General features: G+C 43.3%; 1 protein-coding gene across 9 annotated transcripts in view; it reads left to right on the plus strand.

Moving 5' to 3' along the window:
- cdc42bpab (CDC42 binding protein kinase alpha (DMPK-like) b) overlaps positions 1–21,141 on the plus strand; it is a 65,359-nt gene that overhangs the window by 2,488 nt on the left and 41,730 nt on the right. The gene's annotated exons all lie outside the window — the stretch shown is intronic.

Here is a 21,141-nt window from a genome sequence, read left to right on the forward strand (position 1 = left end):
AAAATGTCAATATTGCTTTAAGTTTTTGTGATGCAGTGTCACAGTCAAGCATTTTGGGATATGGCAGTTATGCAAACATTGAGGTATAGACTACTGGATGTTAGGGCAGTGGCAGCAGACAATACTAAAGAGTAGATTTTCATCTTATGGGAAGTGATGAAATGACTTGCTTTAGCGTGGTTTTAGCATTGTGATATTGCGCGTCCACAGGACTGCAGACCACACCTTTCTGGTGTAGCCACCAAACAAAAATATGGTATAATTGAGGTCCAGTCTTGTCTTCTTCTCTAAAGTTTTAGGGGTGTCACCACTCCCATGTTTCCTCTTTCTTGGCAGAACACCCAGCCACAGGGTCAAAGGAAAAAGCACACCTATTATACATGCAACACCTTTTGTAGTATTTGGATTACTAGCTAACTGTTGGCTGAAAAAGTGATGTAATGCCATTACAGCTCCCTTTTCATACTTGCACATGACTGATTTTAACCTATAAGAAACAGATTGGATCAGACAGATGGCGTTAACACACACTCAAAACACAGTTTAATCCTACATACAGAAAAATGGTTCAAGATGGGCCCCATGAAACCTAAGACCTCTTCAACTTGTGAGTAATCTGCCTATGTTAGCCACTCAGAGGCTGCCTCTGCAGCTACAGAAAAGACACTCCATCATAGCTCACTCATTGGGCCTGTGTACCTTTTTTTTTTTGCTACAGTGGCACAGCGGTGACAAAGGTGCCGCGATGTCCCCCCTTTTCTTCCGGAGAATGTGTGTGAGCCAGAGAAGAAGACAAACATTTGTATTGGGTTTGCTTTTCTTCTTGTTTGGTGACCTCATTTCAGCTGAAATAGAGACCCCTACATGACCTGCAGCCACAGGGGAAATGAACACGGGGAAAGTACGCTGTATCCTGACTCCTCGCATATACCACAGCATTCACTGTGTCTACCAGGTTCTCTAGCTCCAGCCTGTGCTTATGTTTGTTCTCTTACAACCAGGCTTGTGAAATTCAATGTAAGCCAGGCACTTATGTCAACATCTCCCATATTGGTATTGTAATCAGGCGTTTTAAATGAAATGATTATCAGTGTTTCTGTGTCGTTGATTACTGCAAATATCATCAATCAAGTTTATTTGTCTCATGTAATCAAATAAGTTTACAATCAGTTACAGTGAAATATGTAGAGTTAACCCTAAGGTTGAGTGTTTTGTGCAGTGTTATGTCTTCAGGAATTTGTGTCTGTGGACGCCTCACTTGCTTTCATTTCTTATTTCTCCCATCATTTCCTGCTTTTCTTTGTTTTTGTCCCGATCTCCTTCCCTGTTTTGGGAAACTGATTGCCGGGCACCTGAGTGAAAACGGGCAGCCATGCCAGCCTGCAGTAGGCAAACATGTGGGAGGCAGCTTCACCTTTCCTCAATCCAGACTCAATGTTAGCCTGCAGTGACCAGCTGTTTAGCTGCAGCTGATGTGTGCTCCACCCTGCAAGGCTTTCATTGGCAGCATGCCTCACACACACATACACACACTAATTATTGTGGTTTTGCCTAACTAGGCTATCTCAAAGTGCACAGACTAGATTCCCTCCCTGTTATTCCAGAGGAGCTGCCACTATGCCTGTAAGAATTTGAGTTGTGTTGGTTCCAAAAACAAATTTTTGTGTCACATGGTTTTAAATTCTGCTCAGAGTCCATTCCACCATGAACAAATGGGGCTGTATGCAAGGCTAGCACTTTAAACTGGCTTCATATACATTGTGCATACCCATTGTGCATTGTGCAGTAATAAACATGCATTGAAATCGGTCTAGGCCAATGGATTGCAGCTGCAGAAACATCAGTGAGTGATCTTGCACAGTTTGATAAGCCTCTGCCCTGTTAGGTAGAGGTAAAACCAGGCAGGAAATGTACTCTAGTGCTTTTATTTTTGGCAACCTGTGGTGGATAATAAAGACAGAATGCAGAGTTGATTGTGAAGAAGTGTTTTATTGTGTTTAGGTCATGGTCAGGACTAGGTGTTTTGAGATAAGAATAAATCCATGAAGACATTTGTTGTTCAGACAACTCGGTATTAAAAGGTTTGACTGTCAAAATGTGAACGATGCCGGTAAAATCCATGTTCGCATCACTGGCAGTCTGTTTCAAATCAGCAGAAGAATCTATCATTAATATCCAGAATGTCAATATTAGTACGGGACTTTAAAATTCTATACGGGTCTCTATCAGGACGTCCTTGTTACCCCTCTGGTTGTTCTGCCGTTTCCTGTCTGGCTGTCCGGGAACAGGAAGGAACCACAAGGACTGAGCTAGTCCGGACCCGACGGGCACATGATGTCATACGAGGAAGTGGGACAGCTGTATCGCATTGTGTCATTGTGTACTCTGTGGCTCACTTGTGTCCAATATTTTGGTGTTGTTTGGGAGGTGCAAGGCCACAAGCGTGTTTACTTCCTTTCTGGTGGATTCCTCTTCCACACATCGACTCACATTCAGTCTGTTTGCTCACTTGAACACTCATAAGCTCTTTGAGTCTTTCAGTCACTCTTTCACACTTACAGTTGCTTTCTCCCTCTCTGCGGCACAGACACACACACACACACACACACACACACACACACAGCTTTCCCATTGTCCTGAATGGACAGACATAGCAGAGGGGCCCATGTAGATCCTCCTCCTCTCCTGGTGTCCGCCACTTCTCACCAGAGTTTAGTATCCCAAAGGGAGCAGTCTAGCAGCCACTTCCACTTTATTATGCTCTTTTTGGCCTCTACATTTCATTTACTCTAAATTAATTCGGCAGTGTTCAAATGATCCTGCAAAAAGAAGGAGAAAAATTTAAATGATCAACTTGTTGAATGAATTGCCCCAGCATGAGCAACGCGTGCCATTAGCTCTTTTCCAAAAATTCAAAAGTTGTGTTATGAAATGTTGGGGATCCAGTGTGCAAATGATATGCTTTTCAAAGGTCTGCTACCTCGGGCTGGCGAACAACTACCATCATTTCTTGTAACTTTGAGCTGTCAGTAATTTCATGCGAGGTTATTAACAATTAACTTACTGCAGTGATGTCAAGTATTGCTAAGAGTAGTCTGCTTGGTTGGGTATAAAGTTCCAATGGGACCACTAGTGAGGTAATTAAGGGGATAGATCGCTTTGTCTGTGGTTGCAAAGATGGCATTGCTGCAGTCCATCATGAGGAGGATTACGTGGACCTTTTTTTTTTTTTTACCAGGGTAACACATGTGAAATCGTGCATGGCATTTTCAGCATCTGGATCTCACAGATGGCCTTTGAAAACACTTCGTCAGTCTGTCTGGGAGCTTTGTAGGCAGAGAAATGCCTGCTGCTAATTGTGATGTGTCATCAGAAAGTGGCAGGGCAAGGGTTGGCTTCCTTTCTCCGTCTCCCAGAGGACACACTGTGGCGCAGGTCATTAGCCAGCCTTTCAGGGCCCTCTGGATCTGACTGCAAATGGCCTCACCTCCCCCGTCCCCCTTCCATCTTTTCTTCACCTTCACTTCTTCTCATCCTCCCATCTCTCTCTTTCTTTCTTTCTTTCTTTCTTTCTTTCTCTTTTCTTTTTCTACATTTTCTTCCCCCTGCAGTGCCTGTTAGCTGGGTTTGGCTGACCTTAGCTGCTCAGCTGTCCGTCCATCACTTCACATCACCAGCCAGTGTTTACAGACCAAATGAAAGTGAAGCTGCTCAGTTGGATGCATTTGGCTCATTATAATTATTATAATTATAATTTCTACTGCAGCTTTTCAAAATAAGTCCTTCTCTAGATAGACCTATTTTAGCATGAAACTCAAGCCACATGCTTAGTAAAAGATGCATTAGCACAAGTTGTGTCATGAATCAATTTTTGTACACTGTCATCTTTACTGATATTACTCTTAACCTCAACTGCTGCTTTTACTCAAATTAGTGTAGGGGATATCAAGCTCCTGGCATTAGCATGCAAGATGAGTTTGATTTCTGGGAAATTACAAGAGGCTTTAGTGCTTCTTCTAACACTTTTAATCATTTGTAAGTGTGCCATGTCTGTACACACTGAAGGAAAGATGTCGGTCTGCTCTCCCTGTAATGACTCTTCAGCTCAGAGGAGCAATTAGCAAGTCTTCCTTTTCGTCTGCCAGCTAAATCTACACCAGTGACACACACACACACACACACACACACACACACACACACACACACACACAAACGCTACAGACAGAGCGACATTGTTTTCTCGCAAGATTTTTTTATGTTGTCAAAGGATGAATTTGGGAAAGCTGCTCGCCCCCTCCGCCCGTTCAGCCGAAATGGTCCCACAGCCAACTGGCGAAGCCGCCGGCTTGCATAGTTTCGTCTCTTCCCATACTCACTGAACTGGGGGTGTGTGTCAGTAAAGGGGAGTGCATCCACGCTGGTCTCACTGAACAAGATGTAAGCAAAAGCCAATTCAATTGACAGTGGAAAAATACGTAACTCACACATTCCTGCCTTTCTTCATTCATAAAACTGTGTGGAATCCATAGAAATGACAGACTACTGCAGATACAGCAGATTAAAGGACTACTCCACTGAAAATCTATCTTTTAAAGTGCTATCATCAATATTATTTTTTCATAACAATGGATAATACATGACTATTTGTAATACAGAAGATGTCGCTCAAAATGACAAACCCACAGATAATTGTCACAAGACTCTGCAGTTCCTCTCAACTCACATTTCAAATCATTGTTTTGGATTTCCGGCCTGTGGCCTTACTGTTATGATTCACTCTTATCACTATCATGCCAGCATCTCCAGCTGCATCAGGGAATGAAAACGTTTTAAAAAAAACCCACTGCCCAGCGCCAAATGGCAGACAATGGCTTCATACCTGGTTGTCTAAAAAGGCAACTGTGTGCTAACAAGCTTGCTGTAAGTTGAGTATTAAATACTCATTGCCTACAGGCTTGAAAGGTTGCTCTGAAAGTTTGTGTCTTTTTAGGATGACAGCCCGGATTCACAACGTTTAAATAGATTCAAATGGGGACCACATGGAGTCATAGCATTCAAACCTCCACTGCAGCATAATCTACGTATTTATAGTTGATCTTTATTCTCATTATAACACAAAGCATCCAATGATGATACTTTCTCATGTTTAATCTCAATGTCCCACCAGTAGCGTATTTCTTCTTCTATGTATTGTGATCCACTTTTGATGTGGAAGGAAGAAACTTCCCCAGTTTGGAGAAAACGTCATGTTAAACCACTGTTAAATCTAGGGATTAGGGAATCTAAGACTTTTTGGGCAGCAGCCATAGACACAATTTGGCCTCCATACAGTTTCTACTAGAGCCGATTCAAACTGTGTGTACACACTATTATGTTATTTGTGTGGTATTTCTGAATAGGATGGATTTTATTTGTGATACCAATCCATCAAAGAAGAGGGTTAATGGTGGATATTTTAAAAAAGGTAAAACACAATGTAAGTTCAGCACAGCGTTTTCACACGTATAAATCTATCAGCGTGGGAGCGCGCCTGCTGCCCGACCCTCCAGTGTCTCCGACCCCAGGATAAAACCCATTAGCTGCTCTTAAAAACCAGAGCCCTCAGGAGCCTCGTCGGGGCACAAGTTCATAAATAACATGGAAGAAGACTGCAGCATGTGATCTTCTCTGGCTCTTTGGTTCCTCCTCCTCCTCCTCCCCTCACTCGTTTCCATCACAGGATGTTTCTCTGACACGCAGGGAAACAGCGAGGCAGTTTGGCACGAAACCCCAGCTGTGGTAGTGTTGGGAGATGCCAGGGAATTCACCTCCACTTGTCTCTGCTTTAGGCTTCTACTTGCAGGGCGTTTTAGCACGTACATTATGTTTATGTGTTTCATTTATTTATGTTTTATGCGTTTTCTGGACTTCTGGTTGTTGTGGTTGCCATGAGGAAGCTGTTCCTACTTTTCATCTATTTTCTGTTGGTCCTGTTGCGTGTGCGTGCGTGCGTGCGTGTGAATGTAACTTGACTGAGAAAATTGACTTTAATTTAAGATTCTCATTTCAACCAGTTAGTCAGCGCTAACAGTGCTCCTGTTACACTTTATTGATGAGGATGTTGTTCTTCGTCTGCTATTATGCCTTGACTCCCTTTCACTTAGATGTATCATTTGTTGCCTTGTTAGAGTTTGCATCATCATACTGCATCACCTTTACTGCATCAATTCCAGGAGCCCGTAAAATGTAGTTGCATATTTGATGAACACAGCTTATGATTTAGGTGCAGAAGTCTGAAAAGGCCATGGCAGAACTCCAAACTTTTGGCCATGGCTGCTTTATTATGTCCCTCGGCACGTGCCGTAGCCAGCGCATCCCCCCTGGACGCTTTGAGCAGAGGGCTCAGCTGTGTGGGTAAAAAGCGCTGACTCAGGCCGCAGCCCCTCCATAGCCAGGCTGCCTGTGGAATTTGGAGCAGAGGTGCAATGTTAGGGAGAACAGCAGCTGTTTAGATGAGGCCAGGTTTGCCTCTTTGTCCACCCGTGCCAACCTGCCCCATTCCCTCTCCCTGTCTGTCTGTCCTTCAGCTCCTGGCGTGTCTCTTGCTGTCATTGTTTAGGTCTGTACTGTAATGCTGCACCCATCTTCTTGGTTATTTGGCCGCCTTTGTCTCAATATCACAGTTTCTCTTCTCTTCTCTATTCTGTCTCTCTCCCTCCTTATTTCCTCTGTTTGCTCTCTCCTCCCGTCCTCCCCCTCCCCCTCCCCACCGCTTGCAGCCCCCCCCCCCACCACACACTCCCTCCCAGACTGCTGTATCCCAGCTTTGCCTAGTGACAGGGAAGGCTGGGTCGGTGTGTGTGTCTGGCTGTGTAGGGCATGTACCAGCATTATCGTGCATTGTTCATGTGTGATTTTTTTTTTTTGGGGGGGGGGGGGTATGCTTGCATGTGTGTACATTGTGTTGCCGTGTGCAAGAGAGGCACATGTGCAGAGGCTGAGTCGATCAGACAGTGCCGTCAGTCCAGCCAGCGTCCAGCACAGAGCTGAGCTGCATCCCTAAGAAAGCTCCTCTGCTGCGTCCACACACACACACACACACACACACACACACACACACACACACACGCATAGGCTTTTATCCTCCATCTCATGCTGTCATACTTGGAAAGGGAACTTCATGGCCAATGAAAAGGACAGGTATTTGCCCTTTGAATTTGCTTAGGCTAAATTAGGACCGCACGCTCCGGTGGCTAAAGTAGCTGCTTAGCAAGGCTATTGGAGTGCTGCTGCAGCCTACAGGTTACAAGCAGGCTCTTTGAATCCCAGAATGCCCCACGCCTCATCAGTAGTGATGCAGTTTATAAATCAGATACAGACATCCAGATTAACAGAATCAGTTAATATTGATATGCATTTTTGTGAGATTCAAAAGAGGTTAAGCTGATCAAGACATTACTGTTTGCTGTTTTTAAGTGGATCATTTTTTTCATGTTGCTGTTTTGAGAGCACAGCAACAGACGTACGCCTCACTAAAATGTCAAGTCCACAATCTGGCAAATATCAGCACTAATAATAGTTTAACACTGATATCAAAGGCCCCGTTTGCACTTGTTATTTCAATTATATAAAGTCCAGATATGATTTAGCGCTCCCCTGTGTTGTTTTTAACATTGTTACTCCAGCAGCTGCAACGTTAGTACCAGGAACAGCCATTACTATCCATACTATCCACCATAATATCCAGCGAAATGAAACAGATGGGGGATCGACTTACTTTCTTGAACAGACCAGAGTCGGTCGGGAGTTTTGCAGTGTTGGTTGGTCAGCTGGTCTCGTTTGTTGGTGCTCTCTGGAGTTCGGTGCTGCTTTCCAAAATGCGCCCAAACCCTTGCTTTTGAAGATGAATACAAGATGACTTTTTGACATTTGTGAATTAATTTCATACCCCCAACACTAACCAACTTCTCTGGACACATTAGCATTCAAACTTGTATTTTATGGCATTTCTCCTCAGTCTTCCTAATTGGATAATGAGAGAAGAGATGTGAGAAATTAGGCAAAGAATATGAGTCTGACAAATTGAAATAGTTGAAATAGATTTGAGGAGCCCACACTGTTGGCTTGGATTTGCTGAAGAAGATATCATGTGAAGCCAGTTCATCTATCAGTCGTACTCTTTGTTCCTCTGCCTCAGCACTGCTTGCAGTAGCTGACACTGATGGAGCATTGACCTTGGCTCATGGTGTGGTGGCGAATTTGACGGTGACCTGATCTATTTTAAGGCCCGTCTATATATCCACACCGCTGCATGCGTGCGTGTCTCTTGTACTCACTCTTCCGACCCCCCCCCCGTCTTTATAGTGGAGGCGCATGACTCGAATAATGTTATATGGGCGAGCAGTTTGTCAGCACCATTCATCCGTCTTCCACCTGAATGGCGGGCTTTCACGCCGGTGGCTCTCACATGCAACTGATCTGATCGTCCCTCAGTCGTTCGGCTTAGGTCTGAATCGCTGTGTTGTCTGCGTAGATTTTCCAGTGATAAAACGAAGCCCCCGCGAGGCGCCCGGCAATGTGTTTACACATTCACTCGTGAGCATGTTTCCCCCTCAGCGTTGTTACATTCTGACAGTGATTTAGCGGCTTTGTGGTATCGGCTCTGAAAGGGGTTTTGTGGGTTGTGTGGAAGTGTGTGAGAGCGAGTTTGTGACTGGTTATGTGCACAACTGAAAGAGTGCTCAAGACCTATTTGTGTGTGACTATAAGTGGATATTTTGAAAGTTCCCCAGTTATGTTTCAGTGAATTTTGTGTGGTTTGACCAGCCCACAGCCCACTCTCTGGTGGGGGAAATCCTGTGGTGGCTCTGATTGTCATCTCAATTGTCTTCCACTGAGTCGTCTCTGTTATTCACCTCTATATATAGAGAGCTGCCTCACACTGTTTCCTCCCTGTGCTGAAGGTCATGATACAGACACAACAATTTGACACGCTGCTGATGAGTACATTTCATCACCCCCAAATCCAATTTTTCCCCCACCCCTCAGGCATTTGAAATAAGACTAATCAGTGCCATAGTTACTTGATTTATTTTTCTCCCTTCCTGTTTATTGATTGCTCATATTTTATAGTAGGGATGGGGGTTTAATTGGGAATCAATTTAGCATAGCTTAATTTCCTTTGGAAAAGCAAATGTTACATATAGCCTAATGTAGAATTATGTGTGGATTATATCACACGGCTTTGTGGTACCAACTTTCTTACTATCATTACTACGCATAGCACTACCCTTTGTGAATTACAGAATCACGCACTCCTTTTCCCCTTCTTTCTTGCTGATAGCCCTAATATTTTTCAGTAACAAACGTTGACTCGGTAATGCTGAACCTAGGGTTAAATATGATTAGGGTTTGATGCAATTTTCTGTCCAAAACACTTAAATTTACTGATATTAGGTAATAATTACTTTTCATATGCTCTACATGCTTCAGCCCCTATAGCTAGATACTGAGCCTTAATTGCTTTGTCGGGTTTCCCCATCTGTTTTTTAAAATGCCTTATTTGTGCCAATCTGTTTCCCTCCAGTCCTCTTCTGATAAGGAAATACCGTAAATGAGGCATTTCCATTTGTTATTATAATGATATTCCCAAGGTCGGCAAACAACTTAGCCGGGGAACTTGTTAGCTTGATTGAGTATCGCCCACCACACTAAAAGAAGTGCAGTAATCAGTGCAATGAGGGTTTTCCCATTGCACATAACATTCCTTACATGGTTTGCATGTGCCCAGTGATTTTGGTTTCAGTTACGTTGCTTGATTTTGTGGGAGGCGTAAACTAACTTTGGATTTTTAGATGAAAGGACCTGAAAACCTGCTTTCTCAATGGGTGTACTATGAGTGATGGGGTCCTTCATGCTCCAAATACTTTCTGCCAAAGTAAATTGGATGGCCTACCTTGAGTGAAGCTCTCAGTTATACTCCTTCTGCTCACTGATTCGTCCAGCAATAAAACGAGAGGCTGTGGAGGTGATATGGCTTAAGTGTGTGTGGTGACAGCACAGTTGTCGTAGGTGCTTGGTGCTACTCTACATTATGTCCACTGTGGATGCAGACAAAGTGCAGCCTGTGGTTTATCGGCCTGTTGAGAGAGTCTGTGAGTGTGATCACCTAGATGTCTCACGTTCTCGTCAAAACAAGGGCCCGTCCTGCTGTAGCCTCCCACACTGACTCAATCTGCTTATCAGTGAGGTCATTAGTCTCGTAACTGTTATCTAGGTGTCCGCCTGCTACTGCACGGCTGCTGTTTGTTCTCGCAGCTTACACTGTTGCGCCTGAGCTCATGGATAAGTCCTAAATGGATAAGTCTTGAGTTTTCCCCTGCCTGGTTAACTCTTGGATGGGCTCTTTAATTGGTCAGCAAGTTAATTGAATTAAATGAAAATGTCTGAATGCAGTGCCGTGTCAATTAATGAATGGATACCAGTAGTCTTGTTTGTTCTGGAAGTTGTTTTTGTGCTTTTTAGAAGCTCATTGCACTACCAGTACTTGTGTAGGGAAGAAGACAGAGCATCTTCTGTGTTTATGTTCCATGTTTGTGATATAAACATAGATAGTTTCTCTATGATAACAACATGTAGAAGACCCAGGTCCTGCCCTGATCTGATTTCTGCCACTCTATCTGCTACTTGACCTAGCCTTACCGCTGTATCCTCGCTTTGAAATATAATAATTTTTTTCTGTAGTGGTCACACGTGTAGCTTCATCCTTCTCTGAACGGGAGGCCTGTCCTAACGCGCCCAGCTGTTGCCAGATGCATATTTTCAGGATGCTTTTGGTTACAAGTCCCAGCACTGACACCTTACTTCTGGAGGTTATAATTAGTAGCCAAGTTAGACTTTTTCTTTTGCAGCAACAGGGACTGGTTGTGGCCTAGAAAGTGTCTGTTGTGCATGGCTGCAGCAGAAGGGGAAGTGTATATATAGCTGTAGCACTTCAGTCCCCTCCATTTATTTTGGGAGCAGCAAATGGTAATTTAGTGGTTTTCTCCAGATTTCAGTGTCAGTTAACTTCACAGCCTGACCATTATTCTTTTGTAACAGGAGAGGTCACCACCTACATTGGAAGTGGACTTTGTGGCAGTGTTGTGGTATTAGCGAGGCGTTTTTCAAAATTATTTTTGGGTTATATAACATGCCGATGATTTGCTAAGTTTTTCTACCTGATCCTGTATTTTTGGATTTTGTTTTTGCTCTGATCTCATCCCTGTGTGTGTAGACAGACAAGGAAGCGCTTGCTTTATGTAATAACCCTTTAAAACAAATGTGTCTATTGCTGTCTCTGATGATTCCATATGTATCTAGATGCACAGTCCATGATCTGATACAGAAAAATACAGGTACATTTTAGAGGCTTAGATTTAGCCATGATTGGCACGATTTATTTTTTAATCATAAACATGTGACTATGAATCACTTATTTCCTCAATTTCCATCATCATCATTTCACATAATGAAACAGAATGGCCTGGGATGCATCTGGTCCTCCACCCGTTCAGACAGATTTCTAGATGACCGATCACAACCGTTAATCAATATGGGGCAGGTTTGATACGATGACGCTGGTAGCCTACAGAATGGATGCTAATAAGACAGTTGGCACACGAGCCCATGCTATTCTCAAAGTCTAGATATGCCACATGTAAGAGGCAGGAGTTTAACCACTTTACAACTAGCAAAAGTAGAGTGAGTAATAACTCATGGTCATTTCAGGGTTTTGATTCGTCACACATAATTGGTGGGTAATTGTGAGGTGTACCACACTGGGACAAAGTTAATTATAAAAACAATTTTTAACTGCACTATCTCATTTATGATCATTATTATTATTCAGCACTCATTTAAACATTCATCTTTGAAATGTATGGTCTTGGCCCGGTTTTCTGTCTATGACCGTCTCCTCCATGTTGGCCATAGCTTTGGGTCCTTCCTGTCAGCCCAATCTTGAGCACACCTCGCTGGCCAGGTTTCCAGGGAATGAAAGGGAGCTTAGGTTACCTCCATCATGACACACATCGCCACAGGGAGCCCGCAGCCGAACATCTTACTGTTGAATAGAAAAGACCCAGGCCATCTGTAAAGTACTCTGGTTGTTTTCTCCATTGGCAGCAGGGGGGGAGGTGTATGTGCGTGTCAGTCTGTGAATAGTTTACGTTTGCATGCGTACAAGTAGAAAGTGTAATTTTACTGTCACGGACATCTCAGTGTTTTCTGAAGTATCCCTCTTTCCACTCCTCCCTGATCTTTTATTTTCTTTCCTCTTGCAACTCGTCTCTTTTCTCCTCCTCCTTTATTCCCTTTTCCTTTCCCACCCCCCCTTTCCTCCTCCTCTGTTGTCTTGTCTTTTCCTACCTCTCCTTCCTTTCTCATCCATTTTCTCACCCACTCTGTTCGCCTTTTTACCTAAATGTCCATTCTCTCTCTTCTCTTTTGACCTTTCTCCATCTCCTTTACCTCAGACCTGAAATTCCCTTTCCATCTATGCCAGTTCCATCTAAATGTCCTTATTATTACCACCCACCTCACTATTGTTTTAAAGGCCTTAACAGATGCCTTGTGGATGCTTTCATTTATTTGGGTGGACCCATTTATAGTATGGGTGGTCCCAATGGGAATCAAACCCTTAAATGGTGCAATGTCATTGCTGGGCTGTACCAGTCGAATCGCAGAGGGCCGTAGCATAGTAACAACCCCCCTCATTTTCCAGGGGGGGGGGGGGGGGGGGGGGCTCAGAGAAAAGATGAGCCCAGAAAAGGCAGTAGGAAACTTGTGCTGTAATATCTGTCAGGATGTTGTGACATGTCGGTGCTGGAACACCACAGTAAAGTCTTACTTTTGTTTAAGTGATTGGTGACTTTAATTTGACTGATCTTGAAAGTTATAAGGTGCTGCTGGAAGTTGATGAGGTACCACAGTACGGCTGCATTCTCATATGCGCACTGTGCCAACTCAGATTTTTACGCACTCGGCCTTGGAAAATATTGTCTTGGTTGCTGAACATTCCCACAGCTCATGCCCGGTATTCCTAGCTCTGGCTCTTGTAACCACCCTGTAGGGTTTTTTTCCTTTCGGGCTTGATGTGGGAGCTCTGGCTTGTGAAGGAACTAGGAGGTTGCCATAAAGTCATTTGTTCCTGGGATTTAGCAGCAAGTGTTTCTGCTGGCAGTAAAAGCAGAAGATTCATACAGCTGTCAGTGACTGTTTCTCAGGTGGCCACCTCCCAGAGCCTGCAACTCCAGCCTCATTTGGTTGACTTCTGTGACACCCAGTGAAAACATTGAAGAGTTTTAAGTTTGAGTAGAACATGTCGTCCAGGCCCATCTCACTTTTCTAAACACAATCCTCCAACTCCAGCTGAACAGGAGATGTAGCTCACTACACCTTCACATGTCCACTGTAATGAAAAATGTGAGATAATGACATGAGAGCCAAATATGGCAAATAATGATGGTGATTCTATTTCCCAGAATATAATAATTTGTGATTCAGTTATCGTAATATCTTGTAATACAATCAGGATGATCTGTGTGGCACTATCCTTTGCTTGACATCCTGCTGTCTTATCACAGCCATCGTTCTGTTACTATCAATACCCAGCACAGGAACAATGCAGCACCTGGTGCTTCTACCACCAACGGGGTGGCAGACAGTAAGGAAACCCAGCCAAGCCTGGGTAACATGGCCTGGCAGGCTCCTTTCATATTCTCTCTTTATCTGCAGATGGTATCGGGAGGCTGTGTTGACACAGAATTGTGTAAATCAACTTGTTTGCGATGTGGGTTGAGCAGGTCGATGTGCAGGCTCGGAGGATTCTTTGAAGTACTGGGAACACTTCCTGTACAGACAGCAGAAACTGATGTGGCCCAGCCCCTTCAAGGCAGTTTTTCTCACGTTGCTGCTCTGGTTATATGCTCACTGCAGCAGTCTTCGCACTGCAACACACACTAGATCTGACCTATTGTTTTGTCAAGCCCTGCCTCCCTCCTTTTCCTTGGTGTTTGTGGTTTCTTAATATTTTGGGAACATCCTGTTTGTGTGTTTAATGCCGTGGGGCACAGATTGTTTAGTTTAAGGCCTCAGACCATTCCTGCCCTCTTATTAGTGTGACAGGACAAGAAAGACGGACTGAAGCAGAAGAGGAAAAGACCAGGAACAAGAGACACAGAGAGAGGAGGGTCTGAGGAGAGTGGTCAAATTGGAGAAGTGAAGAGTGGAAGCGAAGGAAAAGAGATGAAGCGGTGGAAAGAGAGAGAAATTGTTAGGGATGGCAGGGAAAGGAAAATGGCATCGAGGGGAACTTGAGGTTGGCTGTGGTGGAGTGGAGGGGGCTGGGAGGGTTATTGCAGACAGACAGCATTGGGAATTCTGGTGTCGCTGGTGTGCAGCCTAGCATTAAATGCAATTTAATGCTCCATGGCATGTTTACGTGCTATGTAAGTGATTCCCTGTTTGCCCTTTATGAATTTCCGGTGCTTATCAATGATTTAATGGGGGTACCCCCACCTCTCTGATAGCTGACATGCATCATATGTGGCAAAATATGTGTTGGGGCGCTGTCAGTGCCCCCTGGCACCGCCTGTAGGGATCAGACAGCTGTGCATGTGTCATATGAGAGAGCGAGACACGGGGAAAAAACTTTTTATTGGGGTTGGTCGTGCCTCCCTACAAACATCTGTTGGGAGAACCTCTGGCTGTGACATAAAGGGGCCTGGTTCTATTTCCATCTGTAATTTAGGTAATTTCCTGGATGTTTTTAAGCTACTTGCAATTGAATTGCTAAAAGGGCTCTGTTTTTGAAGTGCCTCTCGCACAGAGTCACTTTCCCTTTTAAGGACTAGGTTATTAGAATCACACTGCTTTAATATTTCCTTTGATGACCTTGGTGTGCTATTTATTCAGCCCTCACTTAGTTGTATTTATTTGGCCTTTATTTAACCAGGAAGTACTTTTGTAATAAGGCAGCTGTTATTTCCAGGAGACCAAAGCCTTGTATTTATAAAAATTAGGGCACGGTGGGCCTGGAACAGTTTTGGCTATGGTATTTTTTCTAAAAACAGCCAATGAATACTTAATTCCCTTATGTGGCAGCTAAGTAGTTTTAATAGACAAGTTTTGGAATGGTATAAACCCTGAACCTATTGCACGTTGTGTCAGGAATGATGGGATGATGGGCTGATTTCTGGGGCAGAACTGCAGCAGGACAGTGATACAGGAGCTGGTTGGCCCAGCTTGAGTTGAGGCTTTGGGGTATCTGCTGACACAGTGGCATTGAAATGTCACATACGACAGCCGGACCGGCAGAGTAATTTAAGAAAAGCCGGTGTGACCATGTGACCACAGGAAACCACAAGCTGTACCAGCTTTACTTGACTTTTATGAAAAATAAAGGGAAACATATTTTGTGATCATTAAATGCCAGATTTCTAGAGATGGCGACTTCACATTTTCCCACCAGATGTATTCATTGCTATCACCGCTAAATCAGAAAAAAAATCACTGGGCCCATAGTCATGACTGGTCATTTATGACCCTGGCACAGTCATAGGCCAGCGTTATTCAGACCTATCATTTTCTCCTTTTTATGACGCAGAGTATTTCCTCAGCAAAGGTTTACACAGTCTAGGAAAACTCCCAGCCTGCTTATGAGGTGTGATAAGACCCCCCCCCCCCCCCCCAAGCGGTCCTGCCACGGTCAGATGCAAGCAAAGGCCATCCCTGGGTCTCTTCCTCTCTTCTCTCTGCCATTATCTGTCTTCATGTCACATCCTGGAAAGTCTCTCTCTCTCTCTCTCTCTCTCCATCTCCATCTCCCCTGTCTCTCCTGCAAGCGGCATTTTTGTGTCGTTACCTCACTGTGGTTGTAAATAATCCCCGTTATGGCTTCCAGATGTCCCTCCGTCCCACTCTGGAATTGGGGATGGGGTTGGAGCGCGGTGCGGGTGTAAGGGTTGGACACTTACTGTAACTGGCTCAGCTGCTGACTAGGCCTGAGTATGTGTCTCCTTCTCTGTCTCTCACGTTCTCTCTGTCCTGCCCAGTCCCACTTTCTCCCACAAGCTCAACTTGATTGCTTTTTCCATTCTCCTCTCTTCTGTTTCTATTTCTCATAGTTTTTTTTCTCTCATTCTTTTCATCCCACAATTCTCCTCTGTCCTTCAAATGTCTGTCATACTTAGGGATGGGTGTCATTAAGATTTTAATGGTACTACTACTCTTACCGATACTGCTTATCGATTCAGTACTCTGTTCCTTTTGTTATGAATGCGCCCATATTTACAGCTTAACAATCAACTGGCTAGTAGTTACTTTTAATCATTTACCCATGTTTGTATTATTAAGTTCACTCTGTGTGGACTCTAGGCTGCTAGTGTACATAACATAAATGAGGTGGATGGGGCACAAGAGATGAACTATGAGCTAGGCTGTCGGAAACTGCAGGTTTCTCCTGTATGTGATGCACTTTCACTAGATGTTTTGAAAGATTCTGTCTAGTCTTCTGGAAAATAATTTGGTCCGAGTTTAGAAGGCTACACTGTTATTTCAGTGTGTTCACATTTAATCGACATTTAGGTAAATATCAGTATCAGTTGGACTCTGTATCTGCAGATACCCAGTATGTAAGGACTGGGATTGGGATTAGGGCCAACAAAACTTGATCGGGACATCCCTAGAAATGATGAGACTTGTGTCACTTCAATGGCAGCTAATGGGGTTTACATTTCACAGATATATTATTATATCAATCAATCGATTTTATATATATATATGTTGGTATAATTGCTGCAAAAAACAGGAGGGGTTGTGTATTGTTGTTTCATCTGCATCTCAGAGTTGGAGTGGATTGATAACATTTATAAAAAAAAAAGAAAGAAGTCTGATGGATAAGCGACAGACGTCTAAAATGCTTCAAATACTTAAAAAACAATGTGGGTGTGGATTGCCCTTTAGCCTCCTTTGTCTCTGTTTTTTTTGTCCACCTGGATCATCATTCTTTCTCTGATGCCCTGTGTAGCTCCCCTCTTTTTAATTAATTTCTCTTCTCTTCAAATTTTCACGGATTCACTGTCTGCTGAAGCTGAACATGCATCAACTATTGTGGGAAATGCAAACAGTTATATTGGCAATATGTAGATACTTGGAACATACAAACAATTCCTCTTTAACATATGTACAGTATATAACATGTACACAGGTACACCAGTGTCGGGAAACGTTACTGTTGAACATGTCTTGTGGGTCATTTACTTGAGTAATTCTGAAGTTAGAACTACAATTTTCTCTTTTAGAAAACATTTAAATTCCTTGTAACATATATGAAGCCTTTTGGAGAGTTTTCAATCCTCTGCAGGGTGTCACACACATCCACCCTGGGACGTAAGGAAAGTATTAGACTGTATGTGTCAGGTGACTGTATATGTTTGTTTTCCTGGAATATTGACCGAAGTGGTGGGTGTGCCATTCTGCACTAAAGAACACAGACATGAAGCACACCCACGACAGTCCCTCAACGGTCAGCATACTTGCAATGTAGTGCAATACTTACAAATACAAATATTTTTATTTTTATTTTTACAATTCTAAAAATCAAATAGAACAACATGCAATGTGAGTTTGTAAAAGAAATGATATATATATATATATATATATATATAAAATAAATATAGTTACTTTTATTACAAAAAATGAATGTAGTTACACCCAGCGTTGACTCACACACAGAAACTATGCGTGTATAACAGACATTGTAATACTCGCTACACTCATGACACACACACACACAAAGACAGATTTCACATGAACACACCCTGGAGACATAGCATGGAAGAGACCCAGGCTGAGGCCGGTTGTGAGCACTGAGCATATCATTTGTGGGCCGGCTGCTAAGTGAACACACTTGCATGTAGTTACCAAGTTTCACACAAAAATGGCTCTGACTTCTCTTGTCGGTATGGAGCAAGATGGGCCTGATAAGCATTCAGCATTTTGGGCTAAACCAGTCTGGCTATGTGGATTAGCTGGCATCACTCATGTTTTTCCAGTTTCACTGCATCCTAAGGCCTTCACACACTGAACATGTGTGCATTTTGCACAGTACAGGCTGCAAGTGTGTCTTGTAATGTTTTTGTTTTTCTATGTGCTCATAGTGTGTCTTCCCCACAAAGCACACAGTACATTAACGTGACTGACATGTCATCTTTTACCAATCTTGCCTCACATGCCCTACACATTGCAAAACCCTCTGAAAACAAAGAGCCCCAGTCATGCTAAAGCTTGGATAGTCACCTTCCCAAGCGTTGCCAGGGCTTCCTACCACACCTCGTCATAGCAACAGTTGCTATGTTTAGGTCTACCTCTATATTTTGGCAGCGAGTTAAGATGTATGACCAAACTGTATGGTATTTTTTTTTCTCTGTTGTAAAAAGGGATGCCGTATGTCGCTGTGAATCCATCTCCGCTACGGAAAAAGCACAGACACATTGATCCCTGGGTAAATGTGGGTGAGCTTAGCGAGTACAGTCAGTTCTTGTTCGAGTCTGGGTGCTTTACATGTTGACCCTGCATACTGACATATGGGCCTAGTATTTCCAAAACACTCACACACAATTGAATTCCATTTATAAATTACAGGCCAGAATAACAAGTTGATAGCTGCTGCGTGCGTCAATAAACCACCTGCTGTTGGAGTGATGGCCAATGATTTTCTCCAGAAAAGCAATTTGTATAATCTGTTTGGCCGTGGTATTTCTACAAAGACCGGAGCAAGACATAGTCACCAATTATGTGTCAGATGTAGATCTGGGGAACTAGATCTAGCTGTGTGTGTGTGTGTGTGTGTGTGTGTGTGTGTGTGTGTGTGTGTGTGTGTGTGTGTGTGTGTGCACACATATTTGTATGTGTCCATGTTTGTATGTGTGCTTTGTTGTGGACAGGGCCTTTGGGCTCCTGGCTCAGAGATGAAAGACATTTCTCATGTGGCTGGTTTAGTGGAGCTCCTGAGTCAGCATGCAGCTACTAATCAGTGTTTTCTCCCTCTCAGCTAGCCCGACTCTGCCCCCCTCCCCTACTTTCTGCCCTACCACCCTGTTAGCCCTGAGTCTAGTTAAACCAGAGGGGAATCAGATACACGTATGTTATGCTTTAGCTGTGTAGTTTAAAACTACCAGTGACCAATCCTACCTTGTCAGATCAGTTTAGATGAAGAAGACAGGGTGACGAAGCAAGGAAATTAAGATTACCGAGAGATGTCTTCCCAACTGCACTGGCCTTTTGTTGTTGAAGACAATGAGTATAAACACTTTTGAATCAGGATGACAGCTGAATGGGAAGCACCAGCAGTGTCCAAAGATGTGCTCTAAAATGTAGAGTAGTCTACATCGGTTAATGTAACCCTGTAGGGCCAGATAATGGCCTTTGTGTTGATAGGGAGGGGGATAGTACAGTGCTGAATTACTATTAGACAGTAGCATTTATTGATATGGCTTTCCACAATGAAAGATCTCTATAGATCTTATAATGCAGTTAGCTTAGCGAGGCTTTGTCATCATATTTAAGACATTTTGGCCATTAACGATAGATAAAAAATACTTGTGACAATGCTCATGATGAAAATCAGATGAATTTCACACTTGCGTCACAACGCTCATAAATGGTTTTATTATTTACACATTAGCTGAAGTGAAATGTAAGAACCCAGTATGTGCTATAGGTTTTTTTTGGTTGTGCATGACCAAGTCATTTGAATGTAAAGATTTGCTCTTCACTCTGAAGCTATGTACGCGCACATCTTAGGAGAATCTGTGCTTAAATAGTGAAGAACAGCCGTATTGGATAGATTGAATCTCTTGTTTGATAGTTGTGTGGCTTTGATACATGAATTCATATGAATTCAAAGGGATTTAGTTGCTAGGTATTATCTTTACATTGCCTAATAGATAGATTTAGATGGGTTTTGTGGTTGACGTTGTGCAGTAATTTCAATTTAGAGTGTATTTTGCCAGCCAACTATCTGCACCATAGTCCTGACTGCTGTTTGGATGTGATACGTTATTTCTAGCAGTGAATCTTTGGCCTTTCCAGGTCAGCATGCCATGTATCATTCTCTGTCCTAGACTTTGTGTTTTTGTTGGAGCTGTTAGATAATGCATGAATGAAGGGAAGCAAGGATGCACAAGAACACTTTGTGAGGAAGACTTTGTCACAGCCTTGGTATCATTTTTGCAGACTTGTGGCGATGTCCTGGCCAATTGCCTGAAGCTGTATCACACTCCCAAATATAAAAGGGTTGATCCACCACTGTGCAGTTTTAATGTTTCTGGTCTACTTGCTCTGCAGCTGGTCTGCAGGAAAATTAATGAAATGACTAAACACTTTTCCCACATCAGGTGTTCCCAGCCTTACATAGTGCAATGGCTGGGTTGCTTGTGTATTTATGTGTGTACATGGTCTTTAGTAAATGCACTGGCCCCTGCTTTCCCTCTTCCCTGCGGTCATGGCAGGCCAGGCCAGCTGTCAGGGGAGTCAGGAGGGAGTGTGAGAGCGTGAGGTTGTTGATCCATGAGTGACCCAATTGTTTTATTTCGGCAGGCATTTCTCTGTTTCACAGTGGGCGAATGTCCTTCTCCTCAACACTGGAGCTTCTGTAAAGTCATGGCAACCAGATGAGTTTAGCATGATGTTTTGCCAGTGAGGGATAGCAGACGGGCCAGAGTGTCAACTTGGCCGGTGGTCAGCTCCCACGCACACATGTGCACACACATACACACACAGAAGCCGCAGCCAAAAACAAAAAATGTGTTTGTATAGTAAATGGAGATTTTGTCTTTTGTTAACCAAAAGAGCTACTGTAGGTAAAAGTCAAACATAGAAGTGTATTTGTATGTGATTGCTTGCCTGTCTGTCTTGTCTAATAATGTTAAACTGAGCAAATGTTGTTGTTAAAAAGCACTGAAGTGCTGCTTAAATATAGAGAGGCTTTCAAAATAAAAGTTATTATACCTCTCTATGTTATCAAAAATCAGTATATCAATGTGACCAGTATGCTGACCTTAGTGAACTTGCAAGCCAATCCAGGTTATCCTTGGCATGCTAGGATCATGTAAACCAGGA

This window comes from Enoplosus armatus, chromosome 19 (assembly GCF_043641665.1).
Source record: "Enoplosus armatus isolate fEnoArm2 chromosome 19, fEnoArm2.hap1, whole genome shotgun sequence".
Taxonomy (NCBI): Eukaryota; Metazoa; Chordata; class Actinopteri; order Centrarchiformes; family Enoplosidae; genus Enoplosus; species Enoplosus armatus.